The sequence below is a fragment of the Symsagittifera roscoffensis genome, chromosome 1 (genome assembly GCF_963678635.1).
Source record: "Symsagittifera roscoffensis chromosome 1, txSymRosc1.1, whole genome shotgun sequence".
NCBI classification, from domain to species: domain Eukaryota; kingdom Metazoa; phylum Xenacoelomorpha; order Acoela; family Convolutidae; genus Symsagittifera; species Symsagittifera roscoffensis.
The window spans coordinates 5,607,074-5,613,262 of NC_087062.1; positions in this window are offsets into that span (position 1 = coordinate 5,607,074).

The following is a 6,189-nucleotide window of genomic DNA, read 5'->3' on the forward strand; positions in this document are numbered from 1 at the left end:
TCATTTACCCTTGTTGTTGGGAAAGAAGCAAGAATAGCAGTGTCGTCCGCAAAAAGACTTAATTCCGATTTTGAAACAATTTTATTTATGTCGTTAATGTAAAGTAAGAAAAAAAGGGGTCCAAGAACAGAGCCCTGCGGAACTCCGTACGATATTACCTGTTGCCTAGAAGTACCGTTCGAATTAACAACAAATTGTTGTCTGTTTGTCAAATAACTTAATATCAATTTGTTGAATTTTCCTCTAAAACCGTACGCGCATAATTTTTCCAGAAGAATGCAATGGTTAACTGTATCAAATGCTTTTCTCAGATCAATAAAAAGTGCCAAGCCCATATTTTTTGTCTCAATCGTTTTTCGCATGAATTCAGTAACTCGTAGGACAGCATGGATACAAGAATGTTTTTCGCGGAAACCAAACTGTTCCGGTATTATAATATTGTTTTTGTTAATGAAAACTAGCATTCTTTTATAAATTATTTTTTCAAAAATTTTGCTAAAAACTGTCAAAAGACTAATAGGTCGATAATTACTGGGATTTTCTTTTTCTCCTTCTTTCAGAAAAGCGACAATTTTTGCAATTTTACAAGCATCTGGAAAATATGCTGTATCAATACATTTATTAAAAACGTTTGCCAGGAAAACAGATATGACTGGTGAACATAATTTAATCATTTTAGTTGAAAGACCATCATGACCACTTGAAGTTTTAGTTTTTAAGGCCCCTATTACCTTAAACACTTCATGTTCATCCGTTTTAAAAATTACAAAACTTGATATGTTTCTGTCTAAGTTTTGAGAAGCAGAACCAACAAGTGGCAGAGAATTGCTCAGGTGCTTACCAATATTGACGAAGAAATCATTAAGTAAGTTGGGTTCAATCTCTTTTTGGGCTGGTTTTCGTTTTCCACAAAAACGATTAAAAGCTTGAAACATTTGTTTTGATGATGTACATTTTTCAATTTTCTTATCATGATAGTCTCTTTGAGCACGCCTAATTGCCATTTTTACCTTATTTCTAAACATTCGGAAGCAATTAATTTTCTCTAGTGAAGGTTTCTTAATCATTTTGGCATGAAGACGATCTCTCTTTTTACACATTTTTTTGATATCATTGGTGATCCAGTCTTTGTGTTTTTTCCTTAGTAATGTTTGTTGGGGGCAAAAACGGTCAAAAACATCCAGACACATTTTTGTTAAATCGGTCAACATGTCATCAATTGTTGCCATATTGCAATTATTGAGATTTTGATGCAAAACAAACAAGAATTTCAAAATATTTTCATTTCTGTTCAAGATTTTCAAGTTTCGACCTATCTTAAAATTGTCACTATCATCCAAAAAAGGTCCAATAGAGGCAACTAGCGCATGATGATCACTTAGAGAAGTTTTTAAAGTAGTTACGCTCATATCATATTTACTGATGATATGATCAATACAGGTAGAACTAGATGCGGTTTCTCTTGTTGCTTCACTATTTGATATGAAGAATCCAAAAAAACTAAGTATCAATTTATATTCATCAATTAATCGAGAATTGCGCGACACGTCCAGAATATCTAAATTCATATCTCCCACAATGATTGAGTTCTGACATTGTTTTGAATTCAAATTCACGAGTAAATCCTCAAATTGCGTTAAGAAATGCTTTGAATTGATTGATGGCGGTCGATACATCAAACAAACGTTTAGTTTCTGTTTACTTCCTAGAGTTAAAGTTAAGACAACATTTTCTAGTTCATTCGATAAAATTTCGTGCGAAAAGTCAATTTGATTTTTTATGAAAAATGCTAAACCCCCACCCCTACTTTTTTGACGGTTAACAAAAACTCCTTCTTGGTAGCCGTCCAAGTTATAAAGTTCCAAGGGATCATTGTCACTTAACCAAGTTTCGCATAAGGCAACGACATATGGTTGCCATTTTAGTGAAGCAACAAGAACTTTTAATTGGTCATGATGGTTGCGCAGTGATTGAATATTTAAGAAAAGTATGTCCCCGTCGTTACCCATTAGAAATCCCTTTAAAATCAAAAATAAAGCTTTAACACAGGAAAAAAAGAGATATTTTTCTGATGTTCAGAAACTCTTTTTAATTTTCAGGTTGATCTTTTTCTTCGCTGCTGCCCATATTATCATCGCTAACAACATCACCACTGGTAGTCATTTTCTTAGGAGGTGGAGAATGGCTTTCAATGAGTTTTTCCACCAAACAGCATAGTTTATCAAGTTTCCGCTCTTGTATATCATTTTGCGATTCATGACTATCCGGTGATCTAAAAGCCACGTTCCTTTTCCTTTTCCCCGGAGTTCCCAAAAAAGAATAAGATTTTGGATATTGAACATCGTCGGAATCAGCAGCATTTTGAATAACATCCGTATATTTTTCATTGTCAGTAGTTACTGAGATATCATTTCCCATATAAATATCGACATCCTTCTTGTTATCAATTGGTTGCCATCTGCCATATGAATTGTACTTTTTAATCTGGACTTGATTCTTATGAGTAGATGCTAGTAGATTTTTTTCCCGTCTGCAGTAGTTCATAATTTCCCTATCTTTTTCTGCCAATCGTTCGTTTACATGAATTTTATTTCCAGTTAAATCATCCCAAAAATCGAATCTCTTATTCCATACAGCATCTCGCTGGTGATTATACAAAAACTTGACAATAATCGGACGATTTCGACCTTTACCTGGTAAATAATGACACGCGACGATGTCCTGGGGCTGAATTGAAATATTTACTGACCTTAGTATCTTCACAATTGAATGGACAGGGTACTCACCACCATCCGACACACCATGAAATGTTAAACACATAAATGAGGAATACCTTTCCACTTTCGTAACTCTTTTTTCCAACTCATGATTGTCGTAAAGAAGCCTGTCATTCTCACCCCGTAATTCTATAATTTCATTCTGTTGGGAATCGATCTGTTTTATTAATTGCTCAAGAAGTAATCTAACAGAGTCTCCATTATTCAAATCCGTCAAAGAAAGTTTTTGCAGTAAGGCCATATTGAATTGTTGAAAGCGAACGTATTTTAAACGAAGATTTTATGCAGCAAACGTAAAAAGAACAACGCGACTGTTTCTTAGCTCATTTTCTGTTTCTTGTTATAAAGAAGCGATGAGTGGAGGCTTTTGAAACATCGAATACTTCTGAGCAGGGGCGGATTTAGGGGAAAGGGGGTCGGATGCCCCCTTCCCTTGAGGAATTCGACCCCCTATCGACCCAGAGGGTCCCCCTTTTGTACTATTTTGAAATATCCATTTTTGGCAGCGCATTTGGCTCCAATATATATTAATTTTAAGGGGAGCGCGCGCCGAAAAAACGCAATTTTTTGCTTAAAATTTTCCAAAAATTGCCTAAAAACTTTTCTTGGCCTGTTTTTTTTTCAAAATTTGGCCTGCGGCGCAGAAATTTTGGCCAAAACAGGGTCTTTTTAATGCTTTGGGAAGGCTCGCGAAATCATTTTGATCGACCTAAAAAAAGTCGACAACATACGACCCCGTCCCCCTCGAAGAAAATCCGAGATCCGTTCCTGCTTCTGAGAGTGGTAAAGTTAATGTTTTGTGAAGACTATTTGAAAACACTTCATTTTGTAACCACGATTTTTTAAATGAAACCTATTTGTTATTTCTGTCTCCTTGTTTCACTAATGGGAGTTTCACTAATTATTATGAAAAAAACCTGAAAGCGTTACGGGTCAGGTCGAATGAAGATGGATTCGAAATGGAAGGTTATTTTGAGCAGTTTTAAACGAAAGTTACCTCTGTCTACCTTGGACCAAAGTCGGAAACTTAAGCAAAAAACAATCCGATTATCTGCTACTTGCATAGCAAAGGAGAGTTATCAAGTAGAAATTTCTACATTTAGAATTGGTATCTAGCTTCAGTGGCTGTTTGATCCTTGGGAGGCGTAGTTTTCAAAGAGGTCATCATCATAAAAGGTAGGGCTGCAGAGGTTTGAAGATGTGGTCATTTATGAGCAAATTGCGGTTGATTTCGAGTAACTTTTTTCCAGCTCACTTTATGTGAAATATCCCTGTCGGCAATTTGATCGATAAGTAAGTTTGGCTTTTTTGAGGTATGTGAAAATTGGACAAAGGTTATCCAAACATTTGGTAGGGTACAATGCACGAAGATTTTTTGAGAGAAATTTCCAGTAATCAGTTTTATCTGGGTAATAGCACGTTTGTTTATGTTCCCTAATTTCAGTTTTCAACATAGTGCGATTGTCAGATCCAGATTTACAGCGATTAAAAATACTATTATAGCATTTTTTTTTACTATTGCAACACTTGTCTTACAGACTTTGCCATCAAAAGGGCTATTAAGTTAGGCCAGATGTAAACTTAGTACGATTGTCAGATCCAGATTTACAGCGATTAAAAATACTTATAGCATTTTTTCCTTTCGTTATTATTACGCGATAACTTAACTGGGTCTAAGAGGTGGGATGATAAATTTGTCAATACTTTCAATGAAGTTTGGGATGCGATCAGCAAGGGTCGTGCAATCGGGTACTAAACTTTTTCTCCTGTAAAATTAAAATAAATTTAGAAGAAATTTCTTTTAATTCTGGCTGTCGGAAAGTTTCTGTGTTAGTATCACAGCACCCGGCTATCCTGGTTCCATTTAAGATTAAGACCATTTATCCACTGGGGATAGGACCAACATACGAGCTGTACGGCTCATCACGGCGAACCGCTGTTGTACCCCTGTTTAAGAACTACATGCAATTTTTTTGGTTATTTTTCTGGATTGGGTAATGTTGCTTCACCCTCAAGCAACGAGCACAGATCATGGTGGGCCTGGAACATCCGACCTTTCGATTGTTTAATGGCTGCTAAAAATTGCAAGTGATCTTCAGAACCTGAACCATTCTGATGTTTTAAGCTTTGTTATGCGGTTCTTTTAAGGAAAGAATATATTGCATAGAGTTGAACAACGAGAAAAGTATCTGGTTGTGTAATTTGATTATCAATTAGAAGCTTGAAAATTTTTGGTCTTGGCATTTCACTCTCGTTCCTTGTTTTTGTCGACGAGCCTAGTTTTTTGAAGGAGTCATCAGCAATAACTGATTGGACTGAACCTGGGTAGAAATTGCGCGGATTTATGACGTATGTGCGGTTGGGTTTCGTGAGCAACTTGGAATTGTATTTCCTTTAAAAAAACCTTCACACGTGATCATCAACCTGAATATCATAATTTCTTTTCAGGATGCTGTGCCGCCTCACTTCGTGAAATTTTCCTGCACTGAATTATTAACTCATTAAAGCTTCAAAAATGACGATATAAAAATGGGGTTTTAAAGCTTGCTTTGAAGTGAAACTTGAAATTTTTTTTGTAGACAAAATTTTCTGAAATTGCGTTGAACTCATCATGCAGTACTTTTCAGTAGTTGTGTGCTATTTAGTTTGAAGAAGCTATGGTACTCCCTTATAAGTATGGTCCCGAAAAACTGCCTAAGTTCCCATATAAAAGTCAGACAGAAAAATTGTTAAAGATAATTCTAAGTTTTGCCACTGAAATGATATTTATTACCCTTGCGATAAGCAAGGGTAGTACAATTGGCTACTAGACTTTTTCCCGTAAACAACTTTGTCCGCAGGAATCATTGGACTCCTGATGTACCTTGCTTCATTTTGAGTTTAAATTTTCTAGTGTCGCTTGCACACTTAGCCTGGTGGTAAAGAATACGCCTGAGACGACAAAGTCCAGTATTCGAATCTGACCAGTACAAGTTTTTTTTTTTCAAACGGTAAATATTCAGGATCCAAAAATTTGGGCTATTACTTGTCTGCTTGTTTTGTCGGCCTAGTTGCCACATCTAAGAATCGTTTTTTTTTATCTGTTAACAATTCTCACTGCAATTTCTTTTCGCATTTTTAAAATCCGGAAGCCTTGAAATTTGCTTTTCACATTTGTAATTTTACCAGCTCGATAAGTTTTAAAAAAATTTCATTTTGTTTTTCATTTTTTTAATGTATTTTTTCATCGGCTTAATAATATTAGGCTTAATTAATATAGACTCAGTGGACTCTTTGTGCGTCGTTATGTCCGTGTGTGCTCTGAGGGGAAAAGGGACTTAACTCTTTTAAAAGTTAAGAATTTTTTCCGCATGAAATGTTTCTACTCAGGTTTTTTTGGCTTTGTTACCGCTTGGTTATTATAAATTAAAAT